This window comes from Oncorhynchus keta, chromosome 4, assembly GCF_023373465.1.
Source record: "Oncorhynchus keta strain PuntledgeMale-10-30-2019 chromosome 4, Oket_V2, whole genome shotgun sequence".
NCBI lineage: Eukaryota > Metazoa > Chordata > Actinopteri > Salmoniformes > Salmonidae > Oncorhynchus > Oncorhynchus keta.
In genome coordinates, this window is record NC_068424.1 from 64,518,733 (window position 1) to 64,537,718 (window position 18,986).

The 18,986-nt window shown below is 42.9% G+C and overlaps 1 protein-coding gene across 4 annotated transcripts in view; it reads right to left on the reverse strand.

Annotated features, from left to right (window-relative positions):
- LOC118384047 (ecto-NOX disulfide-thiol exchanger 2-like) overlaps positions 1 to 18,986 on the reverse strand; it is a 317,169-nt gene that overhangs the window by 297,739 nt on the left and 444 nt on the right. For all 4 annotated transcript variants that reach the window (XM_052512566.1, XM_052512574.1, XM_052512561.1 and 1 more), the window contains exon 2: positions 7,170 to 7,212. The gene's annotated coding sequence lies outside the window, so the exon portion shown is untranslated. The remainder of the gene's footprint in view (positions 1 to 7,169; positions 7,213 to 18,986) is intronic.

Genomic DNA, 18,986 nt, shown 5'->3' on the forward strand with positions numbered 1-18,986 from the left:
TTGAGGAGACTGGAGTAGTTAAGGCAACAAGCACAAAGCAGCACTGAGCATGGCTAATCCTCTGCTGCTGACAGTCTCAACTCATTGCATAATGTAGGCTAGCGACAGGCTAATTTTGTATGGTACATTTAGCTGACATCCTAATATCAAATGAAAATGCTACGGTATGCATTTGCAGCTCTTTTGAATACAAGAAAGTAACCTTACTCCATGTGGACAGTGATGACACCTAAACCACAGGAGTCATTAAATGACCCCCCCATGTACCAACAAAACAGAATATTCAGTGACATGCCGTCATGCGTTATTGTTGCAGTGTGCGGTCATGGTGCTACCTGCACACTGGATCAATCAGACAGATTCATGAAGCAGAACGTGCTGACATGATAGATCCAGAGGCTCCCATCAAATCCAGCTGCTGCAGTAAAAAAACACTGCTCAGCTCACATAGAAATCTGAAGAGGAAACCAGGTCAGGCCCACACACTGCTAAAGTGGAAGTATTATTCACAAGAGACCAGGGCAGACTACAGTATAAATAGAAACAGATCTCCTTATAAACACAAAAAGAGCCCCAGGTGCCTTGCATTTAATCCTAGTCTTATTTACCAACCCTGGCAGCCGTCACCTGTAGAGAATTTAATCAGCTGGGCTTCAAACTGTGTGTTTCAAAGCTCTGTTTAACCTTTGGCTGGCAACAAACTGTAATGCGATATAATTCTACTCTTAGCTGGAACTAACGCATAAATTGAACAGCAAAAGTGAACAAGAAATGGGTTTTGTGATTTAAATTGAGTTTCTTTGCTTTACATGCATGTCTAATTCAGAATGAGTAGCAGGGGAACCATTGCTCTTCTCTGGTCCAATAATAACACTCCCTCCAGATGTGGTGAGTTAAAGGAGAAACGACAGCCATGAAGCCTCGTCCTCCACTTGGGGCTTTCTGTCCAAGTCAATCATCAGCACTCCTCCAATACATACAGCCTCATGGGAACAGAACTGTAGACATTGGCTGGTTCTATTGACAGAGAGACTGGAGTCTGTCCCAGAGTCACCTCAGCTCTGCAGCAGTTCAGCTGCTTCATCCTTGACACGGAAAAACACTGAAACAGAACAGTCTCTTAAATTCGAATGATGAGCCAATGTCGTCTCGTCCCCTCGAGATTATGGAGAACACAGGGTACTTCACATCTATCCTGCCATTCTTGTGTGCCTGGTGATTATGGTAACTAACATTCCTTGTGATTTTGCCAACAGGGGCATAGAGTAGCAGACGAGGGCCAACCCAAGTTTTGAATCACAGTTAAGAGTAACAGATGTGCCTCTGGGAGCAGACCTCAGAGTCAGAGGTTCAGGATTAGACCAGTAAGGACAAACTTTACCTCATTATTGTACTGAGATCTACAGACCTGAGTGAGACCCCATATTTCACTGACATTACCAGTAATAATCCACTAATCCCTGAAATCTCACCAAAGACAGGCAATTTCAGGAGAAATTCACCTTATGAGCACTGCTGCAGATCAATGTCTTTGCGGAGCTGCTTGGGTAATGATCCAAATGCATTTCCATCTGGAGGCGAGCTTTCCACTGGTGTCCCCATCAAAGGCTCATCTTCCAGGAATTTATACAAGTGTCGTCTAAAAGCCCACTGCTTTCAAGTCCTTTATGTTCCCAAACACATTCAAAATGTGTCATATTACGGATGGGTTGCTTGCTTCTTCTTCTGCAACTGCCATCAATTTAAGCTGGCACTGCTACCCTAATAGCTGATTAATCTACTAGCCACTATGGGAAGGTTTACACTACAAACCCCAAAAATTGCTTATTTTGAGCATGAGGTGTAGCAATAGTTTAAGAATAAATTGCAAACATCTCTGCTAATGCAAATGAGGCTGTCAAAAAGTTTATTCTAAGAAAGAAATTACTTTCATTTTCTTCACACAGTGTGGTGTAGGCTACGCTCTTTTTGACAGTCAGGAACTGTTTAGTATTATGCCCACACGCACACAAACACCTCCCACGCAAAGCACTAACCAATAGTGTGCTCCATTGATGTCTTTACCAACTTGACGTCAAAAGGAAGGATTATATTTATCCTCAGCAGGGTTTCCGTTAGCCGGTAATAATAGCCAGATTTTGGCAAAAAAAAAAAAAAAGAAAAAAAAGAAAAGCCAATAGATAAAACGGTCACTGGCCAATAGTCCAGGAGAAGAAAAATAAATAAATCGGATTGCAAGATATTGCTTTTTTGCTTAATCATTGAAGGAAATACCCATCGATCGAAATACATTTGACCGGTTATGCAGTCTATAGGCTCATTTGCATAATTAAGTGGAGTTAAATTGGCGAGTGTATTTTCGTTAGTTATGTTTATCTCATGCGTACAGCATATAGATACAGAGTCTATGAGCAGAAAACCTGTCACAGTGCGAGAGCTGCTGCTACGGCTTCTCAAACAGCTCATTTGTTGCCGCTGTAGTGAAAGGTTATTTTATAAGTCCATATTGCTTTTTGAAGAAAATCAGGGCTTGACATTAACGCTTGTCCAGGACAAGAAAAATAAATGGTTGGACAATAAGAATAAATTAGTTTTCCAAAAGGACAAGAACATTTTTTTCTTAAAATAACAATATTAAACAATTACTCTTATCAGTGTCCTCTGGGTGTGACGTATTGCTGTTCTCCAAATTTCTGCAGAGCATAACACAGCAGGATTTTTTAGGCTATTGCATTGACAGGCAGAGCGGTTATCCCCGGTTGCGAGAGGCGCAATTTAAAGCAGATCAGTGTGTAACTACGTGTGCACAATTGTTGATATTCTTTGCCAATTAGTGAGTTATTTACACAGTTATAGCACATATTTGGTCAGCAAACAGGCTTCGTACGGTCATGAAAATCCTGGGAAAAGTTGTTTGTTCATCAGCTGCATGTGTGCCAGAGCGAGTGGACCAGCGGAGAGGACGACATTACAGCAGGTAGGCCCAAGTTTATAAAATAACGACAACAGACTAACTAGATAGCAAATTCAACACACAGTGTAGCCTGGCTAGTTATTATACAGTGACTTGCGGAAGTATTCGGCCCCCTTGAACTTTGCGACCTTTTGCCACATTTCAGGCTTCAAACAAAGATATAAAACTGTATTTTTTTGTGAAGAATCAACAAGTGGTACACATTCATGAAGTGGAACGACATTTACTGGACATTTCAAACTTTTTTAACAAATCAAAAACTGAAAAATTGGGCGTGCAAAATTATTCAGCCCCTTTACTTTCAGTGCAGCAAACTCTCTCCAGAACTTCAGTGAGGATCTCTGAATGATCCAATGTTGACCTAAATGACTGATGATAAATACAATCCACCTGTGTGTAATCAAGTCTCTGTATAAATGCACCTGCACTGTGATAGTCTCAGAGGTCCGTTAAAAGCGCAGAGAGCATCATGAAGAACAAGGAACACACCGGGCAGGTCCGAGATACTGTTGTGAAGAAGTTTAAAGCCGGATTTGGATACAAAAAGATTTCCCAAACTTTAAACATCCCAAGGAGCACTGTGCAAGCGATAATATTGAAATGGAAGGAGTATCAGACCACTGCAAATCTACCAAGACCTGGCCGTCCCTCTAAACTTTCAGCTCATACAAGGAGAAGACTGATCAGAGATGCAGTCAAGAGGCCCATGATCACTCTGGATGAACTGCAGAGATCTACAGCTGAGTAAGTCGCTCTGGATAAGAGCGTCTGCTAAATGACTTAAATGTAATGTAAATGTGGGAGACTCTGTCCATAGGACAACAATCAGTTGTATATTGCACAAATCTGGCCTTTATGGAAGAGTGGCAAGAAGAAAGCCATTTCTTAAAGAAAGAGCTGCAAAACCTGGACCCGTACAAATCAGCTGGTCTTGACAATCTGGACCCCCCATTTCTGAAACTATCCGCCGCCATTGTCGCAACCCCTATTACCAGCCTGTTCAACCTCTTTTTCATGTCTGAGATCCCCAAGGATTGGAAATCTGCCACAGTCATCCCCCTCTTCAAAAGGGGAGACACCCTGGACCCAAACTGTTACAGACTTATTTCCCTCCTGCCCTGCCTATCTAAGGTCTTCAAACGCCTAGTCAACAAACAGATCACTGACCATCTCGAATCCCACCGTACCTTCTCCACTGTGCAATCTGGTTTCCGAGCCGGTCACGGGTGCACCTCAGCCATGCTCAAGGAACTAAACGATATTATAACCGCCGTCAATAAAAGACATCGACCTGGCCAAGGCTTTCGACTCTGTCAATCACCATATTCTTATCGGCAGACTCAGTAGCCTCGGTTTTACTAATGACTAACTTGCCTGGTTCACCAACTACTTTGCAGACAGAGTTCAGTGTGTCAAATCGTAGGGCATGTTGTCCGGTCCTCTGGCAGTCTATGGGGGTGCCACAGGGTTCAATTCTCTGGCCGACTCTTTTCTCTGTATATATCAATGATGTTGCTCTTGCTGCGGGCGATTCGCTGATCCACCTCTACGCAGACGACACCATTCTATATACTTCTGGCCCTTCCTTGGACACTGTGCTATCTAAGCTCAAAACGAGCTTCAATGCCATACAACACTCCTTCCGTGGCCTCTAACTGCTCCCAAACGCTAGTAAAACCAAATGCATGCTTTTCAACCGTTCGCTGCCTGCACCCTCACGCCCGACTAGCATCACCACCCTGGATGGTTCCGACCTAGAATATGTGGACAAGTATAAGTACCTAGGTGTCTGGCTAGACTGTAAACTCTCCTTCCAGACTCATATCAAACATCTCCAATCTAAAATCAAGAAGATCACGCCGCCAAACTTACCCTAGTAAAACAGACTATCCTACCGATCCTCGACTTCAGCGATGTCATCTACAAAATAGCTTCCAATGCTCTACTCAGAAAACTGGATGCAGTTTATCACAGTGCCATTCATTTTGTTACTAAAGCACCTTATACTCCCACCACTGCGACCTGTATGCTCTAGTCGGCTGGTCCTCGCTACATATTCGTCGCCAGACCCACTGGCTCCAGGTCATCTACAAGACCATGCTAGGTAAAGCTCCGTCTTATCTCAGTTCACTGGTCACGTTGGCAACACCCACCCGTAGCACTCGCTCCAACAGGTGTATCTCACTGATCATCCCTAAAGCCAACACCTCATTTGGCCGCCTTTCCTTCCAGTTCTCTGCTGCCTGTGACTGGAACGAATTGCAAAAATCGCTTAAGTTGGAGACTTATCTCCCTCACCAACTTTAAACATCTGCTATCTGAGCAGCTAACCGATCGCTGCAGCTGTACATAGTCATTGGGTAAATAGCCCTCCCAATTTACCTACCGCATCCCCATACTGTTTTTATTTATTCACTTTTCTGCTCTTTTGCACACCAGTATCTCTACCTGCACATGACCATCTGATAATTTATCACTCGTATTAATCTGCTAAATTGTAATTATTCACCTACCTCATGCCTTTTGCACACAATGTATATACTCTTTTTTTCTACTGTGTTATTGACTTGTTTGTTTACTCCATGTGTAACTGTGTTGTTGTCTGCTATGCTTTATCTTGGCCAGGCCGCAGTTGTAAATGAGAACCTGGTTAAATGAAGGTGAAATACAAAAAGCCTACATTTGCGGCGCAGGCCAGTTAGGTTAGGCCTACTTCTATGCATAATCAGGTGCACGTCCTTACTCAACATCGACAGGAGCACTCCAAACAAAACTAATAAATTCATAGATCGTAAATGGAAGGAATCAGAACCGCAGAACCAAAAGTTGTTTGTCACAGGTGCAGCCTAGGTTGTGGGCTCAGCAAACTACGTGTCCACTCCGACAATGAGAAATGTAAATTACTTTAATAATAACAGTAATAACAACAACATATTAAATCCATTAACAGGAATTACAGTAACCAAACTAACATTCTAGATTATAAATTGTGGGAATTAACAGTAAATGTACTACTGGTGAGGGTGCGTAATGGATTAGTCCACCGAGACAGGTGAACAGCCTATCGACCAGTCAACTAAATGGGGTCAACCCTGTCATATATTAATGTAATTAGCACGTCCTAAAAACTTTCCACAGGCATAATCGCAAACGGAGATACGCAGTTGATGGAGTACGTTAATAAACGAATGCGTTGCCTACTCTGGTTGTAAACCCGTCTCCCCAGTGGCTCTATTGGGAGCTGAGAAATAAATCTGATACCGTTAGAAAGCAGGGATTCTCGTCTATTCAACATTGGTCATGTCTGAGAACTTTAAAATATATTCTTAAAATAAACTGAGAAATATCTCCCATGCGGTCAATAAATCTCCCCTGAAACATGAACATTTTAGACTTACAAGGTTATGGATAAACATGTATTATGCTGCATTTCGACGAGGGACGCAAAACCCGTCATACCACTCTTCATAGCGGGTCAAGAAAGCAAGAAAACTGACGCAAAAGCAAGCCAGCACAACGGTATGCGTTACTATGGTGATTACAGTAAACAAACAGTGCAAATCAACATCCAGTAGAAAATAACGCCACGGCAGATGGCAAAAGTTTAAATATTGGAACTCTGGCGGCAAGTCCCGTCTACCGTAGCTGCTGAAGGCCTGTCTCAACGGCATTTAGCGCTGTGCTCTCAATGAAAACAATGACATCCAGTTTATGGTCTACCGTCTTACACGTACCATCTAAACTCAGCATTAGTTACATACCTTGCTTTGAAGTAGCCTACTTTAGCCATTTCATCCCTTACTCATTGAATGAGGAAATTATTTTATAAAAAGACAAAAACGTACTTGGTTGTAAATTTGCACTATTTTATAGCCCATGAAGGGTGGCCATCCTCCAGGAGAGAGAAATGGACAGTGTTGTATTTGAGAGACTTGAATACACAAATAAGCCAACAGGTAGAGATTAGCCTAAATAAATGTGTCTAATTCTCTGTATGGTAATAGGCATAATAATGATATGGCATTTTATGTTGTAAAATGGTTCCTTGCATCATTAAACTCAATTTTCAGGAAAATATTTGGCCCATAGTGTAACAGATTTAAAAAATGAATTGACTCGAACCAGTCCTACTTTTCTGAAAAACAAGTGGCAAAAAAAGAGAATGTCAAGCCCTAGAAGTTATGTAAAAACTCACCTCACAAAATACCCACTTGGATGTACAACACTCTGAGGTGACCCTGAGGGGAAAAAGAAATAGAAGTCAAGGCACAATCAGCAGCAATGTTTCTTTCTTACAAGCAACTAGCTCTACGACAGACATGTCTAACACAGTACAAGCAACCCTCAACACAATCTGGTGATTAGATCCATTCTAGGAGTCATAACATCAGGCTTGTGAGTGGTAAACAGGATTACATCCACATTCATGAGCACAACGATCATTACTTCTGATGCACCGTGGACTTACGTGAATCATTAAAAGACCACATTTGATTGCATGTAAACAGCTGCTCATCTGTTCAGAGGGGTTGGTTTAAATGCGGAACACATTTCAGTTGAATGCATTCAGTTGTTCAACTGACAAAGTATCCCCTTTCCTTTCAGACAGTGAGTCCTCTTGACCGCCTTGAACTGATGCCTGTGAGCAAGGAGCTTTTCTTGTGTTGCTAGGTTACAAAACTCTCCTCCATATGAGGCACAATCAGCGATGAGGCACAATCAGCAGCAATGTTTCTTTCTTACAAGCAACTTTAAGCTCCACGACGGAGACATGTCTAACACAGTCCCAGAGACCCTTATCACAATCCAGTGATTAAATCCATTTCACCTGAACTCTAGGAAACATAACTGTGCCGAGCTCCCTGCCTTCCAGGGCGTCTATATCAGGCGGTGTGAAAGGAAGACTCGGAAAAGGGGCACCGGTGCATCAACTCAGGCACTATCCCAGGGATTATCAACTAGATTCAGTGGAATGCAAATTGACTGCAAGAAGACCATACAGACATGTTTGACTAAAACAATTATTATAAACATTGCTTACATTTGAATACGATCATGTGTGAGAACACTTGGGAACAGATTCCTCAAATCACTTTGAGCTGATTTCCTGGTGTTTTTCTTTGTTGCTCAGAAAGCTTGTGGGGACAAATAAAACCAGTTGGGGAACCCTGTTATTGAGCACGACTGACTTTACACTATAGAAGTCCAGACTCCAGACCTCTTAGTTGATGCTAGATGTCAGAGGCCTGAAACGGTACACTGCGAAACTCAAATAGGCCATCGGCGTGTAACGCGCTTGTGATAGAATGTTCAAGCACTTCCTACTGCTTCCGAAGAGTGTTTATGTTAACAAGCTAGCTGGCTATCGTAATCTGTGTGAGTGATCCATTTTGGGTGTACTCACGTTCTCATATGAACTGCAATGAAGCATTGTTCTGATAACCGGAGCATTGCATGTGATCACATCGCATAATAACAGTCTTAAATTCATAAACATAATTAAAGAAATGTTCACCGGTCATGCAGAGTTTGTTGACTTCCTGAGTAAGCACAGGTAACCCACCAGAGACAATATTGGTCTGTATCTGTGTGGTCTGCACTGCGGCGATAAGAGGCACTCGCGCACTTGAGAACTGCAGCTGTCAAGCTTGAGGTGATTTACAATCTGGCATGAAATTTACTAAAGTGCGAACCATGTGCCATTGGTAGGGTATTAAAAAAAAATTGAGGGGGAGGACGGCTCATTATAATGGCTGTAAAGGAGTGAATAAAATGGCATCAAACACATGGAAAACCATGTGTTCGATGTATTTGACAGTATTTCACTTATTCCGCTCCTGCGGAGTGCATATACAGTCAAAATCAAAAGTTGACACTCCTACACATTCACGGGTTTTTCTTAATTTTTACAATTTTCTACAATGTGGAATAATATTGAAAACACCAAAACTATGAAATAACACACATGGAATCATGTAGTAAACAAAAAGTGTTATATTATTTAAAGTAGCCAACCTTTGCCTTGACAGCTTTGCACACTCCTGGCATTCTCTCAACCAGCTTCATGATGTAATCACCTGGAATGCTTTTCCAACAGTCTTGAAGGAGTTCTCACATATGCTGAGCACTTGTTGGCTGCTTTTCCTTCACTCTGCTGTCCAACTCATCCCAAACCATCTCAATTGGGTTGAGGTCGGGTGATTGTGGAGGCCAGGTAATCTGATGCAGCACTACATCCTTGGTCAAATAGCCCTTACACAGCCTGGAGGTGTGTTGGGTCACTGTCCTGTTGAAAAACAAATGATAGTCCCACTGAGCCCAAACCAGATGGGATGGCGTATCGCTGCAGAATGCTGTGGTAGCCATGCTGGTTAAGTGTGCCTTGAATTCTAAATAGATCACAGACAGTGTCACCAGCAAAGCACCACCACACCACCTCCTCCATGCTTCACGCAGAGAACCAGATGCAGAGATCATCTGTTCACCTACTCTGCGTCTCACAAAGGCAAAGCGGTTCTAACTAAAACTCTCCAATTTGGCATCAAAGACAGATTTTCACCAGTCCATTCCTCGTGTTTCTTGACCCAAGCAAGCCTCCTTATTTGCCCAAGAAGGCCTGATTCATGCAGTCTCCTCTGAACAGTTGATGTTAAGATGTGTCTGTTACTTGAACTCTGAAGTAACAGTTAATTGTCGATGTCGGAGGCTGGTAACTCTAATGACTTAACCTCTGCAGCAGAGGTAACTCTCGGTCTTCCTTTCCTCTGGCGGTCCTCACGAGAGCTTATTTGAGCTGTTCTTGTCATAATATGGACTGGGTCTTTTACCAAATAGGGCTGTATACCACCCGCCCCTTGTCACAACACAACTGATTGGCTCAAACGCATTAAGGAACGAAATTCCACAAATGAACTTCTAACAAGGCACATCTGTTAATTGAAATGCAATCCAGGTGACTACCCCATGAAGCTGGTTGAGAGAATGCCAAGAGTGTGCAAAGCTTTCATCAAGGCAAAGGGTGGCTACTTTGAAGAATCTAAAATATATTTTGATTTGTTTAACACTTATTCGGTTACTACATGATTCAATACGTGTAATTTCAGTTTTGATGTCTCCACTATTATTCTACAATGTAGTTTTAGCTACAAAAAGAAAGAAAAATGCTTGAATGAATAGTGTGTCCAAACTTTTGGCTGGTACTGTATGTATATATGCCATTTAGCAGATGCTTTTATCCAAAGCAACTTACAGTGTGTGCATATATTTGTATTATTTTTGGACTCATGGGAACCATACCAACAACCTTAGCCATGCTAGCGCCAAGCTCTAACAAATGAGCCACACAGGACCCGAGAAGCTAGGGGTTGTCAGTTGTGGCTGTTGGATGGAGAAACCGGAGGACAGGCTCGTTGTACTTCATTGGTACAGCTGAAGTCGGAAATTTACATACACTTAGGAAGGAGTCATTAAAACTCAATATTCAACCACTCCACAAATGTCTTAAACTATAGTTTTGGCAAGTCATTTAGGACATCTACTTGGTGCATGACAAGTAATATTTCCAACAATTGTTTACAGACAGATTAGTTCACTTATAATTCACTGTATCACAATTCCAATGGGTCAGAAGTGTACATACACTAAGTTGACTGTGCATTTAAACAGCTTGGGAAATTCCAGAAAATTATGTCATGGCTTTAGAAGCTGCTGATAGGCTAATTGACATCATTTGAGTCAATTGGAGGTGTACCTGTGGATGTATTTCAAGGCCTACCTTCAAACTCAGTGCCTCTTTGCTTGACATCACAGGAAAATCAAAAGAAAATCAGCCAAGACCTCAGCAAAAAAATTGTAGACCTCCACAAGTCTGGTTCATCCTTGGGAGCAATTTCCAAACGCCAAAATGTACCACGTTTATCTGTACAAACAATAGTATGCAAGTATAAACACCATGGGAACACGCAGCAGTCATACCACTCAAGGAGACGCGCTTAGAGATGAATGTACTTTGGTGTGCGAATGGTGCAAATCAATCCCAGAACATAAAATAGATGGCATCATGAGGTAGGACAATTATGTGGATATATTAAAGTAACATCTCAAGACATCAGTCAGGAAGTTAAAGCTTGGTCGCAAATGGGTCTTCCAAATGGACAATGACCCCAAACATACTTCTGAAGTTGTGGCAAAATGGCTTATGGACAACAAAGTCAAGTTATTGGAGTGGCCATCACAAAGCCCTGACCTCAATCCTATAGAAAATGTGTGGGCAGAACTGAAAGTGTGTGCGAGCAAGGAGGCCTACAATCCTGACTCCGTTACACCAGCTCTGTCAGGAGGAATGGGACAGAATTCACCCAACTTATTGTGGGACACTTGTGGAAGGCTACCAGACACGTTTGACCCAAGTTAATCAATTTTAAAGGCAAAGCTACCAAATACTAATTGAGTGTATGTAAACTTCTGACCCACTGGGAATGTGATGAAAGAAATAAAAAGCTGAAATAAATCTCTCTATACACTATTATTCTGACATTTCACATTCTTAAAATAAAGTGGTGATCCTAACGGACCTATGACAGGGAATTTTTTTACTAGGAATAATGTCAGGAATTGTGAGAATAAATGTATTTGGCTAAGGTGTATGTAAACTTCCGACTTAAACGTCACCAAACCCACTGGCTCCAGGTCATCCACAAGTCTCTGCTTGGTAAAGCCCCGCCTTATCTCAGCTCACTGGTCACCATAGCAGCACCCATCCGTACCACGCAATCGAGCAGGTATATTTCACTGGTCATCCCCAAAGCAAACACCAACTTTGGCCACCTTTCCTTCCAGTTCTCTGCTGGCAAGGACTGGAACGAACTGCAAAAATCACTGAAGCTGGAGACTCATATCTCCAGAGCAGCTCATAGATCACTGCACATAGCCCATCTGTAAAAAGCCCATCCAACTACCTCATCCCCATACTGTATTTACTTATTTATCTTGCTCCTTTGCATCCAAGTATCTCTACTTGCACATTCATCTTCTGCACATCTACTATTCCAGTGTGTTCCAGTGTTCTGTGGCTCAGTTGGTAGAGCATGGCGCTTGTAATGCCAGGGTAGTGGGTTCGATTCCCGGGACCACCCATACGTAGAATGTATGCACACATGACTGTAAGTCGCTTTGGATAAAAGCGTCAGCTAAATGGCATATATTATTTGAATTGCTATATTGTAATTACTTCACCACCATGGCCTATTTATTGCCTTTTCCTCCCTTATCCTACCTCATTTGCACATACTGTATATATACATTTTCTACTGTATTATTGACTATTGACTTGTTTATTCCATGTGTAACTCTGTGTTGTTGTATGTGTAACAGCTTTGCTTTATCTTGGCCAGGTTGCAGTTGCAAATGAGAACTTGTTCTCAACTAGCCTTTCTGATTAAATAAAGGTTGGGGGGGGTATATATAACATAATGAGAAATGGTAACAAACATATGTCATTCATGATTTAGAATTAAATAACTTAAACTGAGGGGCCTCCCGGGTGGCGCAGTGGTACTGCAGCGCCAGCTGTGCCACCAGAGACTGTGTTCGCGCCCAGGCTCTGTCGTAACCGGCCACGACCGGGAGGTCCGTGTGGCGACGCACAATTGACCTAGCGTCGTCTGGGTTAGGGAGGGTTTGGCCGGTAGGGAAATCATTGTCTCATCGCGCACCAGCGACTCCAGTGGAGATGAAGGTTGAAAGTCATGCGTGGGCAGAACTGAAGCCCGTATGGGAGATGTAGCGATGAGACAAGATAGTAGCTACTAAAAAAACAATTGGATAGAAAAAGGGGTAATTGGGAGAAAAGGGGGTCAAATTTAAAAAATTTAAAATAAAATACATAAAATAACTTTGTACATTTGAAATAGAGTGCAGTGTCATCATTTCAGTCTCTTTTGGGACCCTGTCACATTCATATTCTCAGAATGTCACATCAAAATTCTCCTCTAGTGTTATGAAAATGCTAATATTTTTTACTTTTTTTGAGGTATGCAAATAAAGAATTGTAAAGCATTTTAGCACATTTGTGCATTTTTCGTTGGTTAACACGGGACCCACGAGTACATAGCCTATGCCATATGAATTCAAGTTAACGGTGATTTCTTGGCTCATGAGGTACACTGCATTTTCAGATTACTACAACAGTATCATGATGAAATTTGGTCAAGAAATCTTTACTATATTAACACTCATTTCGCACAGCGTCACTGTCAATTTTCCTCTAAAGTATTTATGAAAATATTTTATTGTAATCAGAGGGCTAATATAAATCCTTATGCATGCCAGACTCTCTTGGCTAAGAGTTGAGGAGAGTGACTGCATCACTTCTTTTTATAAGAAACAATGTGTTCAAAATTCTAAATTGTTTGCATAGTCAGCTTACACACAGCTCTAACACACACTTTCCCCACCAGGCATGCCACCAGGGGTCTTTGCACAGTCCCCAAATCTAGAACAAATTCAAGAGAGCGTACAATATTACAGAGACATTATTGCACGGAACTCCCATCGCTCAAATGAACTGCAAACCTGGTTTTTAAAAAACAGAAAGCAACACCTCACAGCACCTCTCCCCTATTTGACCTAGATAGTTTGTGTGTATGTATTGATATGTAGGCTACGTATGCTATTTTTAAAATTATGTAGTTCTGTCCTTGAGCTGTACTTATCTATTAAGGTTCTGTATTAGGTCATGTTTCATGTTTTGTATGGACCCCAGAAAGAGTCGCTGCTGCTTTTGCAACATCCTAATAAAACATAATAAAAGATCCTAATAAAATACCTAGATACCTTACCCCTATACATATCAAGGTCTAGCAGTCCAGTAACCCTGCGCAGTGTAAATATGGTATTATAACTGGCCCTGTATATAGCTTACATACTTCATGTTCCTTTTATTTATATTTCTTGTGTTTTTTTTCTACCTTGTGTTATTTTTAGTGCAACATTGATATTGATTACTGTATTGTTGGGTTTAGAGCAAGCAAGAAAGGAGTTGTACTGTACTTGTGCATGTGACAACTTAAAACCTGAAACATAACATCAGTCCTGTGAGTGGTAAACAGTATTACACCCACATTCATGAGCACAGAGATCATCATCGTTACCTCTGATGCACCGTGGGCTTACGTGATTCATTAAAAGACCACAGTTACTAATCTGTTCAGAAAGTGATTCCTCTTAGCCGCCTTGATGGCTGTGAGTAAGGGGCTGTTCTTGTGTTGCTAGGTTACAAAAAAAACTATCCTAATATAATAATAATATGAATAACAAGTTTGTATGTTAGTGGTCCTGGTACAGTCTCTCTGTCTCTTTCGCAGTCTCTCACACACACTAGGTATAGTAGATAATGAGTTTTAAAAAAGGTTGTAGCTTGCTAACCTAGCTAGCCACGTTGTTTTCCTTTAGGTAGCTAGCTGGTAAATATTTAAACAGTCAAAGCTAGCTCAAGAACCAAATGCTATCCCAGCAGGAGGTAACATTAGCCTAAGCCATAATCCAAGATGGCATAGCAGTAAGTCGTCCTGTCGTATCGTCTCTCTGTAAATATCGTCTCTTTTTCGTTTTAGATATTTTTTCTTCGCATATCTTTAAAAACATTTTGCTAAACCTAAGCTTCCAAATACTCTTCTGCAACCCTGATACCTCCTTTGTCCCACCTCCCACACATGCGGTGACCTCACCCATTACAACCAGCATGTCCAGAGATGCAACCTCTCTCATCATCACCCAGTGCCTGGGCTTACCTCCGCCATACCCGCACCCCACCATACCCCTGTCTGCGCATTATGCCCTGAATATATTCTACCATGCCCAGAAACCTGCTCCTCTTATTCTCTGTCCCCAACACTCTAGGCGACCAGTTTTGATAGCCCTTAGCCGCACCCTCATACTACTCCTTCTCTGTTCCGCGGGTGATGTGGAGGTAAACCCAGGCCCTGCATGTCCCCAGGCACCCTCATTTGTTGACTTCTGTGATCGAAAAAGCCTTGGTTTCATGCATGTCAACATCAGAAGCCTCCTCCCTAAGTTTGTTTTACTCACTGCTTTAGCACACTCTGCTAACCCTGATGTCCTTGCCGTGTCTGAATCCTGGCTCAGGAAGGCCACCAAAAATTCAGAGATTTCCATACCCAACTATAACATCTTCTGTCAAGATAGAACTGCTAAAGGGGGAGGAGTTGCAGTCTACTGCAGAGATAGCCTGCAAAGTAATGTCATACTTTCCAGGTCCATACCCAAACAGTTCGAACTACTAATTCTGAAAATTACTCTCTCCAGAAATAAGTCTCACTGTTGCCGCCTGCTACCGACCCCCCTCAGCTCCCATCTGTGCCCTGGACGCCATTTGTGAATTGATTGCCCCCCATCTAGCTTCAGAGTTTGTTCTGTTCGGTGACCTAAACTGGGATATGCTTAACACCCCGGCAGTCCTACAATCTAAGCTAGATGCCCTCAATCTCACACAAATCATCAAGGAACCCACCAGGTACAACCCTAACTCTGTAAGCAAGGGCACCCTCATAGACGTCATCCTGACCAACTGGCCCACCAAATACACCTCCGCTGTCTTCAACCAGGATCTCAGCGACCACTGCCTCATTGCCTGTATCCGCTACGGTGCCGCAGTCAAACGACCACCCCTCCCTCATCACTGTCAAACGCTCCCTAAAACACTTCTGTGAGCAGGCCTTTCTAATCGACCTGGCCCGGGTATCCTGGAAGGACACTGACCTCATCCCGTCAGTTGAGGATGCCTGGTCATTCTTTAAGAGTAACTTCCTCACCATTTTAGATAAGCATGCTCCGTTCAAAAAATGCAGAACTAAGAACAGATACAGCCCTTGGTTCACTCCAGATCTGACTGCCCTCGACCAGCACAAAAACATCCTGTGGCGGACTGCAATAGCATCGAACAGTCCCCGCGATATGCAACTGTTCAGGGAAGTCAGGAACCAATACACGCAGTGAGTCAGGAAAGCTAAGGTCAGCTTCTTCAGGCAGAAGTTTGCATCCTGTAGCTCCAACTCCAAAAAGTTCTGGGACACTGAAGTCCACGGAGAACAAGAGCACCTCCTCCCAGCTGTCCACTGCACTGAGGCTAGGGAACACGGTCACCACCGACAAATCCATGATTATCGAAAACTTCAACAAGCATTTCTCAACGGCTGGCCACGCCTTCCGCCTGGCTACTCCTACCTCGGCCAACAGCTCCGGCCCCCCCACAGCTCCTCGCCCAAGCCTCTCCAGGTTCTCCTTTACCCAAATCCAGATGGCAGATGTTCTGAAAGAGCTGCAAAACCTGGACCCGTATAAATCAGCTGGGCTTGACAATCTGGACCCTCTATTTCTGAAACTATCCGCCACCATTGTCGCAACCCCTATTACCAGCCTGTTCAACCTCTCTTTCATATCGTCTGAGATCCCCAAGGATTGGAAAGCTGCCGCAGTCATCCCCCTCTTCAAAGGGGAGACACCCTGGACCCAAACTGTTACAGACCTATATCCATCCTGCCCTGCCTATCTAAGGTCTTCGAAAGCCAAGTCAACAAACATGTCACTGACCATCTCGAATCCCACCGTACCTTCTCCGCTATGCAATCTGGTTTCCGAGCCGGTCACGGGTGCACCTCAGCCACACTCAAGGTACTAAATGACATCATAACCGCCATCGATAAAAGACAGTACTGTGCAGCCGTCTTCATCGACCTTGCCAAGGCTTTCGACTCTGTCAATCACCATATTCTTATCGGCAGACTCAGTAGCCTCGGTTTTTCGGATGACTGCCTTGCCTGGTTCACCAATTACTTTGCAGACAGAGTTCAGTGTGTCACATCGGAGGGCATGTTGTCCGGTCCTCTGGCAGTCTCTATGGGGGTGCCACAGGGTTCAATTCTCAGGCCGACTCTTTTCTCTGTATATATCAATGATGTTGCTCTTGCTGCGGGCGATTCCCTGATCCACCTCTACGCAGACGACACCATTGTATACACTGTCGGCCCGTCATTGGACACTGTGCTATCTAACCTCCAATCGAGCTTCAATGCCATACAATACTCCTTCCGTGGCCTCCAACTGCTCTTAAGCGCTAGTAAAACCAAATGCATGCTTTTCAACCGATCGCTGCCTGCACCCGCATGCCCGACTAGCATCACCACACTGGATGTTTCCGACCTTGAATATGTGGACACCTATAAGTACCTAGGTGTCTGGCTAGACTGCAAACTCTCCTTCCAGACCCATATCAAACATCTCCAATCGAAAATCAAATCAAGAATCGGCTTTCTATTCCGCAACAAAGCCTCCTTCACTCACGCTGCCAAGCTTACCCTAGTAAAACGGACTATCCTACCGATCCTCGACTTCGGCGATGTCATCTACAAAATAGCTTCCAACACTCTTCTCAGCAAACTGGATGCAGTTTATCACAGTGCCATCCGTTGTCACTAAAGCACCTTATACTACCCACCACTGCGACTTGTATGCTCTAGTCGGCTGGCCCTCGCTACATATTCGTCGCCAGACCCACTGGCTCCAGGTCATCTACAAGGCCATGCTAGGCAAAGCTCCGCCTTATCTCAGCTCACTGGTCACGATGGCAACACCCATCTGTAGCACGCGCTCCTGCAGGTGTATCTCATTGATCATCCCTAAACACCTCATTCGGCCACCTTTCGTTCCAGTACTCTGCTGCCTGTGACTGGAACGAATTGCAAAAAAAAAAAAAAAAAAAAAAAATCGCTGAAGTTGGAGACTTATCTCCCTCACCAACTTCAAACATCAGCTGGCTGAGCAGCTAACCAATCGCTGCAGCTGTACATAATCTATTGGTAAATAGCACACCCATTTTCACCTACCTCATCCCCACAGTTATTTATTTACTTTTCTGCTCTTTTGCACACCAATATCTCTCTACCTGTACATGATCATCTGATCATTTATCACTCCAGTGTTAATCTGCAATATTGTAATTATTCACCTACCTCCTCATGCCTTTTGCACACATTGTATATAGACTCCCCTTTTTTCTCTGTGTTATTGACTTGTTAATTGTTTACTCCATGTGTAACTGTGTTGTCTGTTCACACTGCTATGCTTTATCTTGGCCAGGTCGCAGTTGCAAATGAGAACCTGTTCTCAACTAGCCTACCTGGTTAAATAAAGGTGAAATAAAAAAATAAAATTTAAAAAACAATAGTATGGTACGGAGTAACGTTACTAGCCCGTACCAAGCCTCACTGTCAGCACTTCTCTGTCATATGGGTACTTTGCTAACCAACAGGATCCAACTAGCAGAGACTAGCATATACACCTAGGTTGAAGATGACAAAGGGTAAGACAACGGGATTCTAATATCCCATAGCTATTTCAACAATGAAATCAGCCAGCGCCAACTTTCAGAATGTGTAATATTGTTATAAATCTAGACATTCTGTTACTTCGCATTGTTCAAGTATTCCCCATGTAATGTTAATGGGGAGCTAACATGGATGCCTTAGATGGATGTAAATGCATTTTAATTGCAGAAATAGCATTGCCCAATTCTATAAATGCATGGCTATGGGACCAGCAGGGTGGATATATATCTCTATGCCAGAGGGACCAACTATACTAGTTAGTAACGGCACTAATCGTTAGCAACGACGCTGTTATAGAATTAGCTATATGATCGCTATGGGCGCTGGTCCCAGATTTGTGACGACGTTGTCTTGTATATTTTCGATCTAGGTATTCACTAGGAACCAAACAGGACCAGACGGAAGCAAACATAATTAAACGGGGAGGGGTCTGAATTTGTCCAATAGAAAATCTAGTTTTCGTTGCAAAACGTTTCACGTTTGGAGTAAACGGTTTCCGTTTCAAAACGTTTCCTATGGTCTTCGTGCTAACGTTAGCTAGCTACGTAGCTAGGTAACCAAGGATTTGTATAAATAACCGGCCTTATTACTATCTGTGAGGTAACGTTAGA